This window comes from Pelophylax lessonae, assembly GCF_965119305.1.
Source record: "Pelophylax lessonae genome assembly, chromosome: 2".
Taxonomy (NCBI): Eukaryota; Metazoa; Chordata; class Amphibia; order Anura; family Ranidae; genus Pelophylax; species Pelophylax lessonae.
This window is the reverse complement of record NC_138769.1, coordinates 421,337,253-421,345,836: the sequence shown is the minus strand read 5'-3', so window position 1 is coordinate 421,345,836 and position 8,584 is coordinate 421,337,253.

Below are 8,584 nucleotides of genomic sequence, written 5' to 3'. Positions count from 1 at the left end.
AAATTATTATTTGCTGTATACAGACATGCAAAAATGAATATGAGCACGACTGACTGTTGCTTTGAAAGGTGTGAATTTGTCTAAAAAGCAGGGTAGGCAACCTTAACGAGGTGAAGATCTATCTGAACAACATAGGAGAAGTCAAAGATCATCAGGCACAGTGTCCCCTCCTCACACCTAATTTACGCCTCTAATTGCCGTACTACTGTGTCATAATCGCGTGCTTTGCATGGCAATCATGGGTTTAAATCAGGCTGGTGAGGAGGCAACATATCGCTTCCTCACCATCTGTCAAACATGCTCAGATCACTTTTCAGAGGAGCAGCAGTGGCTGCTGCACTTGTGAATGAGCCCTTCCTTGCATTTGGCAGCGGCACCCTTAGGGCTTGTTCACACAGTTGCAGTTGATTTGTGAATTTACCGTCCTCAATGCCTACCCCCTTTAGCTACTGAAGCAGCAGCCAAAAGGTATACACATGCCGCAACACAAATTAAACCCCCTGTTTCTTCTGGTGGGTGCTACTGCCTGCCAAACATGACCCATTCAAGTAATTGGGGCCACCTTGCAAGGGCCCCCCATTTGCATGCTTCTGCGTGGTCCAATAGGTTTAAGCTGGTGGTGAGAAAGCAACACAATGCTGCCTGCTTTTTTAACCCCTTGTTTTCTGTACTGCACAAGATTGCAGGGCATTTACAGAGCGTTCTGCGTCACTTGAATGGGTCATGCTTGGCAGATGTTACACCCACCAACCATGACAGGGGGCGAATAACTCCTGCTGCTGCTGTGACATGTGTACACCCCTGGCCACTGCAGCTAAAGGGGTGCGGTTGGGGCAGGGGTGATAAAAACACATCTATTCTTAGTCTTAATCTTAGTCTATGGCTTAGCGCAGCAAAGCTGCAGGTACCCAGGTGTGGGTAAACCGCAGTCCATCAGTGTGAAAACAGCCCTATACTATTATGCCCAGTGTGTTTCTTCACACTGACCTGAAGATCTCTTCTTTTCTACGCTGACACCACTCTGGAGACTGCTAACTGGGATAAAGGGTGGAGTGCAGTTGGTATCACTCTGCTGGGAATGACACTCCCCTCCCTCCTCCTATTGCTAAACACTGTGGGGATGGGATATCGTATGCCGATTTATGACATTTGCTAAAAAACTCACAAAAAGCTTAGTTTTAACCACTTTAGCCCTGGAAGATTTTACCCCCTTCCTGACCAGGCCCTATTTTGAGATTCGGCACTGTGTTATTTTAACGGACAATTGTGCGGTCGTGCGATGCTGTACCCAAACTAAATTTATGTCCTTTTTTCCCACAAATAGAGCTTTCTTTTGGTGGTATTTGATCACCTGTGTGATTTTTAATTTTTGCGCTATAAACAAAAAAAGCTACAATTAGGGCGTGTCCTGCTGGCGACGAGGACGGTCGCACTTTAGGAGAGCTCCAGTTCCAGCTACCGCTAAGCGACTTCTAGCAGCGGAGGGGAGACAGTACGGATCCTCCGGCCAGTCTCCTTACACACTACACGCACCGGAGATCATGCCGAAGCGGTTTAAATCCCACTTGGCCCCACAGCGGCTCACCGATTTATTTTCTCCGGCGGGAGGCAAGGGGAAGCAAGATGGCGCCGCACGGGAAGCCAGCATGTCAGACGCTGAGGGCACCTCTTCTGAATCGGACTGCTCTACCTCCTCGGTACGTACCGCGATTAATACTAAGCACGCCGGCCACACAGTACCCTCTCCTCCTGACAGTCCCACCACCAGAAGCCCTGCTAAAAGCAAAAAAAGCTAAGCAATTTATCATACCTGCAGCAGATCTCCCTGGGGACCCTGATGTGCCAGGCTCTGCCTCACAGGCCTCACTAGAGCAGTTCCCATCCTCCTCACAGCCTGTATCTATAGCAGATTTGAAAGTTATGCTTATAACTTTGAGGGACTTCCTGCATGGTGAAATGATTAAAATGATGGCACCTGTGAAGGCCTCTATTGCTGAAGTGCAGCACAGGGTCTCCCATATTGAAAACAAAATGGAGGATGTATTTTCAGCTCAAAATTCCCTGGTGGATACATGCAAAATGCAAGAAGCAGAGATACAGAAAATGAAAACCAAACTAGCTGATATGGAGGATCGGTCTCGTAGGAATAACATTAAATTCCGGGGGGTACCAGAAACCGTTCCCGCCACAGGTCTGAAAGAATTCCTGCAGGAACTCTTACTTACACTGTTGCCACAAGCAACTGCTATGGAGCTTATCATTACTAGGGCGCAGCAACTGCCCAAACCGACATTCCTTCCTGATTCTGTCCCACGAGACGTACTGACCAGGATTCATTACTTTCATATCAAAGAAAGCGCTATGCAAGCTGTATGCAAATCCCCTTTCACGATGGGCAAATTTGCGGGCATCTCTCTCTACAATGATCTTTCCTAAGCTACCATTCAGCACAGGAAAAATCTACTTACAGTCACGAAAGCCTTGAGAAACCACAGTATAATTTACCGCTGGGGGACACCTTCCAAACTCGTAGCGACATATCAGGGCAAGGACTTCCACATCTTTGGCCTGGACTCTGGCTTCAAGTATCTCAAAGACTGGGGTATTCTACCTGCTGATATCCAACCCCCGGACAAGAGAGGGACTCTTAAACTACGCCATACCTGATGTGACACCGCTTCTTCCTCCGCACTTTGGATTAGGCACCCCTCTGCATAATCCTTCCGCTACCAAAGCGGTTGATGGAACCATGTCACGGCTGTGACATACGCTCATCCATGTCTACCTGCTCCTAACTTTCCCCCGTATTATGAGTAGAATCCTCTACTCCCTGAATTTTGGGACTTGCCAAGATTCTTTCTTAAGGTTATATGTAGTTGGTTTCTGATGTTTTTTTTTTTTCTGTTGTCTCCTCTTTTTCTCTCCTCATTTGCCTCTCATATGCTTACCGGTCTGTCTACACTGATTGACGGGCCTGTACCTCTACATGGCCGACTGCATCTATCTCGAACCGCGCAGGCAGATCTTTCGACCCGGAGCTCGTTTTTTGGGACTTACCTGTCATCAATGCATCGATGTATTAACACGCAAGTTGTGTCTTTAGCTTACTTTTTCTCTTTCCATGACTATTAAGTTTGTGTTATTAAATGTTAAGGGCCTGAACAGCCCGTTTAAACGTAAAATGATGTGGTCAGAAGCTCAGAAATTACATGGAGATCTCTTGTGCATACAAGAAATGCATTTCCATGCTTCCAAAGCACCTAAATGTTCAAACGCGCTGTTCCCCCATATTTTCTTTGCAAATGTTGAGGCTAAACTTAGCAATGGTGTGTTTATCGCGATTAAAAACATGGTTGCATTTACTCTTTATGAAGCCATTACCGATACTCATGGGAGGTATGTAGTTGTGATTTGTACCATGAACAATGTGTTATATACCCTCGCTACAGTGTATGCTCCAAATCGGGGTCAGTTAAGGTTTTTGAGTAAACTAGTCAGTAAAATCAAGAAACTTAGTAAAGGCATTTGTCTGATAATGGCTGATTTTAATTCCGTTGTAGACACATCACTGGATAGTACCTCTTCACCTCAGACACAAAAAACGACTCTGCACACCCTTTTACATTCAGAATCCTTTTACTACACCTGGCACTGCCTACACCCAGGTGAAAAAGATTTCACGTTTTTTTCTAATCCACATAAAACATACTCGAGGATAGATAGCTGCTGACTGATCTCCCATCCCTCTGTCAAGTCTCCAATGTCACCATCGGTACAATCACGTGGTCAGACCACGCTCCTTTATCTATTGAAGTCCAGGAATTACAATTAATTTTGGCGCAATAATACCTGTCTTTTTGAGTCCAAGTTACATGTAGACAAACTGACACATAACATAGAAGAATTTTTTGAGACTAACTCCTCCCCAGAAATATCGCCTCTTCTCTGGTGTACACACAAGGCGTACATTAGAGTAGTGTTTCTCAACTCCGGTCCTCAGGGCACACTAACAGGCCAGATTTTAAGTATTATTATAAATAATTGGTGCGCTAAACTAACAAATATATTCACAATAATACCAATAAATTGAAAACATACAGTGGGTACGGAAAGTATTCAGACCCCCTTAAATTTTTCACTTTGTTATATTGCAGCCATTTGCTAAAATCATTTAGTTCATTCTTCTTCCTCATGAATGTACACATAGCACCCCATACTGACAGAAAAACACAGAATTGTTGACATTGTTGCAGATTTATTAAAAAAGAAAAACTGAAATATCACATGGTCCTAAGTATTCAGACCCTTTGCTCAGTATTTAGTAAGTCCCCTTTTGATCTAATACAGCCAGGAGTCTTTTTGGGAAAGATGCAACAAGTCTTTCACACCTGGATTTGGGGATCCTCTGCCATTCCTCCTTGCAGATCCTCTCCAGTTCTGTCAGGTTGGATGGTAAACGTTGGTGGACAGCCATTTTTAGGTCTCTTCAGAGATGCTCAATTGGGTTTAAGTCAGGGCTCTGGCTGGGCCATTCAAGAACAGTCACAGAGTTGTTGTGAAGCCACTCCTTCGTTATTTTAGCTGTGTGCTTAGGGTCATTGTCTTGTTGGAAGGTAAACCTTCGGCCCAGTCTGAGGTCCAGAGCACTCTGGAGAAGGATTTTGTCCAGGATATCCCTGTACTTGGCCGCATTCATCTTTCCCTCGATTGCAACCAGTCGTCCTGTCCCTGCAGCTGAAAAACACCCCCACAGCATGATGCTGCCACCACCATGCTTCACTGTTGGGACTGTATTGGACAGGTGATGAGCAGTGCCTGGTTTTCTCCACACATACCGCTTAGAATTAAGGCCAAAAAGTTCTATTTTGGTCTCATCAGACCAGAGAATCTTATTTCTCACCATCTTGGAGTCCTTCAGGTGTTTTTTTTTAGCAAACTCTTACACTGAGGAGAGGCTTCCGTCGGGCCACTCTGCCATAAAGCCCCGACTGGTGGAGGGCTGCAGTGATGGTTGACTTTCTACAACTTTCTCCCATCTCCTGACTGCATCTCTGGAGCTCAGCCACAGTGATCTTTGGGTTGTTCTTTACCTCTCTCACCAAGGCTCTTCTCCCCCAATAGCTCAGTTTGGTCGGACGGCCAGCTCTAGGAAGGGTTCTGGTCGTCCCAAACATCTTCCATTTGAGGATCATGGAGGCCACTGTGCTCTTAGGAACCTTAAGTGCAGCAGAAATCTTTTTGTAACCTTGGCCAGATCTGTGCCTTGCCACAATTCTGTCTCTGAGCTCTTCAGGCAGTTCCTTTGACCTCATGATTATCATTTGCTCTGACATGCATTGTGATCTGGAAGGTCTAATATAGACAGGTGTGTGGCTTTCCTAATCAAGTCCAATCAGTATAATCAAACACAGCTGGACTCAAATGAAGGTGTAGAACCAAGCAAAGAAATAAATAAACTTTTGTGACTGGAACAATAATGTGAATCCTGTGAACTCAATTCAATAGCTGTGATAACCACGTGAGATGATCCCCACCACCGACAGGTTAATCTTCTTACCAGATAGACTTATATCAAGCGTGAGTTATATACATATATATAATGCCAACTCAATTCCCATGCACCTTCACCCGGCGTGTGTATGCACTGCAAGCCGCTTACCAGATGTCAAATGGGCTTAGCATAGGAAATAGAGTCTCCTCACTCCAGAATATAGGCTGTCAGCTGATACAACGATCCCAGTATAAGTGATGTTATGTCTCCTTATGGTTCCGCAATAGGTACATATGGAAAGATGCAAATGGACCAATAGTGCATTACCCCCAGTTTATTAAGTAAAATAAGGCAATTACACTTACATGTATCCTTTGGATCACAAGCATGTAAGGAAATTTGAGTCTTGAGTGCTTCCGCGTCCGGCTGCAGCAACGGACGTGTGGGATGACGCGAGTGACGGCGCGACACGCCTCCTCTCTGACGAGACTTCCTTCCTATCTCGGTGGTATTATTGTGAATATATTTGTTAGTTTAGCGCACCAATTATTTATAATATCACTTTCATTTACACACCTTGGTAGCAGCTTTACGCACGTTTATCAGCGCACCTTTACTTTTCACAGATTTTAAGTATTACCTTGGGGAGATGCAGACTAGATTACTGCAATCACTGAGCAGCAAATTAAATCACCTGTGATGCATTTCAGTTTTCTTGCAAACCTGGCCTGTTAGTGTGCCCTGAGGACCGGCGTTGGGAAACACTGCATTAGAGGACTTCTCTTACAAATGGCCTCCAAGGCTAAGAAACAAAAAATGGCCTCAATCTCAGAGGTTATAACTAGAATCAATAAACTTGAAGCACAAAATAAGTTACAGGTCACCCCTCATGTATCCGCGACACTACAGCAATGCAGACTGGAACTTAAGCAATTATTAATTTCAGACTATGATAAATACCTCCGCTGCCTTAAGTCTAGTAGCTATTTATACAATAACAAAGCAGGGAAAAAATTAGCTAGACTGATCCAACGCAAACAGGCTAAAACGAGGATTGCTCACATCATAGACCCCAAGACTGGCCTCAAAGTCCACCAACCTGGTTCAAATAGCAAATGCCTTTAAAGCATACTACGAGTCGCTGTACAACTTGAAAGATGACCCTGCCACCCCTCAACCTACACATGAAGGTATCTCTACGTTCTTATGTTCAGTGTCACTTCCCTCGGTCCTGTCAATGTTAAATGCACCTATCACACTGAAGGAAGTACAAACGACTGTACGCTCGCTAGCGCCCAACAAATCCCCAGGAATTGATGGGCTTTCAGCCGAATATTACAAAACTTTCATTGATACTTTATCTCCTAAATTGGTAGATCTAGTTAATGATATTGGTCAGAAAGGTGCAATACCTCCTGAAATGCTTAAAGCTATCATTGTTACGCTTCCCAAACCAGGCAAGGATCCCACCTCTCCACAGAATTTTCGGCCCATCTCACTACAAAATTCTGACCTAAAAATATATGCCAAATTTATAGCAAATAGATTAGCTGACGTTACTCCCTTCTTAATCGCCCCTGACCAAGTGGGCTTTGTTAACCACTTAAGCCCCGGAAGATTTTACCCCCTTCCTGACCAGGGGGTATTTTGCGATTCGGCACTGCGTGACTTTAACGGACAATTGCGCGGTCGTGCGACGCTGTACCTAAACTAATTTGGCGTCCTTTTTTTCCCACAAACAGAGCTTTCTTTTGGCGGTATTTGATCACCTGTGCGATTTTTTTGATCACGCGCTATAAACAAAAAAAGAGCATAAATTTTGCAAAAATAGCAATATTTTTCCCTTTTTTTTTATATGAAATTCCCCCCCAAAAAAATGTAAAAATCAAAATTTTTTAACATTTTCGGCCAATTTGTTTTATGCTACCTATGTTTGGTAAAAAAAATCGCAAAAAGCGTATTTTGATTGGTTTGCGCAAAAGTTATTGCGTTTACTAACTAAGGGAAAGATTTTTGTCATTTTTGTTGTTTTTTTTTAACGCGTAATGGCGGCGATCTGCGATTTTTTTGCGGTACTGCGACATTGCGGCGGACAGATCGGACCCTTGACTGACATTTTTGACACTTTTGGGGTTACCAGTGACATTTCTACAGTAATCAGTGCTATATATATGCACTGTTACTGTAAAAATACACTGGTAGTGAAGGGGTTAACTTTATTTGAGAGGGAGGGGCTGTGTGTGTCCCTAGGGGCGTGATTCTAACTGTGATTGGCTGTGGCTTCAGCTGTATGTAGAGTGATCAACGGATCTACATAGTAGATCCATATGATCATCTCTCATACAGAGGGGAGAATGACAGGCAGCTTGTTTACACAAGCTGCCTGATTTTCTCCCTCTCCCCCGCCGATCGCAGAGTGGCCGGCGGACATCGGGTCCGCCGGTCACACGCGCGGGGGGGTCCGTGACCACGTGGGAGCGGGAGCGCGCCTCCGGCGGCGCACGCTCGCTCCCTAGACCCTCACAAGCTAGTGACGTAGCCCTACGTCACTTTGCCTGTGAGGGGCTGACCGCCGCCGTAGATAGTCGTGCGGCGGTCGGCAAGTGGTTAAAGGCAGGCAGGCTCCGGATCGTACTCGCAGGATTTTGAATTTGATCCATAAAGCCAATACAAACAAATTGCCTAAGGCCCTTTTGGCGTTAGACGCCGAAAAGGCTTTTGATAGGGTCCATTGGGGTTACCTTAAAGCTACACTTCAAAAATTTGGTTTTGGAGGTTTCATTTTATTATCCATCCTTGCCCTGTACACTTCACCATCAGCCCATGTGTTTACTTCAGCGGCTTTATCGGAGGCGTTCTCTATAACGAATGGCACCAGGCAGGGATGCCCTTTATCCCCTATCATTTTGACGATGGTCATGGAGCCCTTTGCGGAGGTTATTAGGTCTAATGTATCCATCTCTGGTATATCTACTGTGACCCGCTCAAACAAAATTGGCCTGTTCGCCGATGACGTGCTCTTAACGGTTCAAGGGGATGGGGCCTCCCTGGCTGGTGTGAATTCGGTCATGGCACATTTGGAGACGTCTCTTA